Source organism: Lupinus angustifolius, chromosome LG15 (genome assembly GCF_001865875.1).
Source record: "Lupinus angustifolius cultivar Tanjil chromosome LG15, LupAngTanjil_v1.0, whole genome shotgun sequence".
NCBI classification, from domain to species: Eukaryota; Viridiplantae; Streptophyta; class Magnoliopsida; order Fabales; family Fabaceae; genus Lupinus; species Lupinus angustifolius.
Genome location: NC_032023.1, coordinates 2,457,235 through 2,459,138, shown reverse-complemented (window position 1 = coordinate 2,459,138; position 1,904 = coordinate 2,457,235).

The following is a 1,904-nucleotide window of genomic DNA, read 5'->3' as shown; positions in this document are numbered from 1 at the left end:
TGTAACCTTCAAAGATGATTACACAAGGAAGATGTGGATTTATTTGATAAAGAGGAAAAGTGAGGTATTTGCTAAATTCAAAAGCTTCAAGTTGGCTGCTGAAAATCAGAGTGGAATGAAATTGTCATGTTTAAGGAGTGATGGAGGGGGAGAATATGTCTCTCATGAATTCAATAAATTCTGTGAAGAGGAAGGCATAATTCATGAAGTAGTTGCTCCATTTACACCTCAACACAATGGAACAGTAGAGAGGGTAAATAGATCAATACTAAACATGACAAGAAGTCTGCTAAAAACCAAGGATCTTCCAAAACAGTTTTGGGGGGAAGCTGTGGCAACTGCAACCTACCTGATCAATAGAAGTCCAACTAAGAGACTCAAAGGCATGACACCTGAGGAGATGTGGACAGGGATCAAGCCTAGTGTTGCACACCTCAGAATCTTTGGTTCAATATGCTACAAACATGTACCTGATGCAAGAAGAAAGAAACTTGACGATAGGAGTGAAAAGTTGATCTTTCTAGGATACCATTCAACTGGAGCTTACAAGCTATTCAATCCTACTAATAACTCTTTGTCTTTCAGCAGAGATGTTATATTTGATGAGACACAAGCTTGGGAGTGGAATGCAAAACCAGAAGCCTCAAACAGAACTGGTCAGATGAACATTGAAACTGCTAGTCCAAGACATGATCCAAACACAGATGTGATAAACAATCAAGATATACTGGTTGAAAACTCAGATGCAAGACCTCAAAGACAAAGACAATTGCCACATAGATTGAGAGATTTTGAAGTATTCTCAGATAACTCCATCACTTCAGAAGGGGACTTGGTGCACATGGCTTTATTAGCAGAGATGGAACCCATCACTTTTGATGAAGCAGTAAAACAAAGATGTTGGGTTGAGGCTATGCAAGAAGAAATAAATTCTATTAAAAGGAACAAGACTTGGGAGCTAACAAATCTACCCAAAGGAAAGAAAGCAATCTCTGTGAAATGGGTGTACAAAGTCAAGCTGAAGCCTGATGGATCAATAGCTAAACATAAGGCTAGATTGGTAGCTAAAGGTTTCCTACAAAAACCAGGACAAGACTTTGGGGAAGTATTTGCACCAGTGGCCAGAATTGAAACAGTGAGGTTGGTCATAGCAATTGCTAGTCTGGAAAATTGGAGCTTGAGTCAAATGGATGTGAAGTCAGCCTTTCTAAATGGTCCATTAGACAAGGAAGTTTTTGTGAGCCAACCAACTGGTTTTGAAGTCTCAAGGCAGGAACAAAAGGTCTACAAATTACACAAGGCACTCTATGGGTTGAAACAAGCTCCTAGAGCATGGAACAAGAGAATTGACACATTTCTTGTTCAGCAAGGACTTACAAGGTGCACAAGTGAGCATGGAATCTATGTGAAGTGCACACCTGAACCAGCATCAGTAATCATATGCCTCTATGTGGATGACTTACTAATATCAGGCTGCAAATTAGATGAGATTGAGAGCATCAAGAACAGTTTAAAAGCAGAATTTGAAATGACTGATCTTGGCACACTCTCATATTTCTTGGGTATGGAATTCATAAGGGATAGCAGAGGGATACTGATGCATCAAAGGAAGTACACCTCTGATGTACTCAAGAGATTTAACATGTTTGATTCAAGTCCATCCTCCACACCAGTAGAAGCAGGAACAAGTCTAAACAGAGAAGGTTTGGAAGATGAATCAGTTGATCCTAGGCTCTATAAACAGATGATTGGCTCTCTTAGATATATATGCAACTCAAGACCAGACATCACTTATGGAGTTGGCTTGGTTAGTAGATATATGGAGAATCCTAAACATTCTCATCTGATTGCAGTAAAGAGGGTGCTTAGATATCTCAAAGGAACCATGGATTTTGGAGTACATT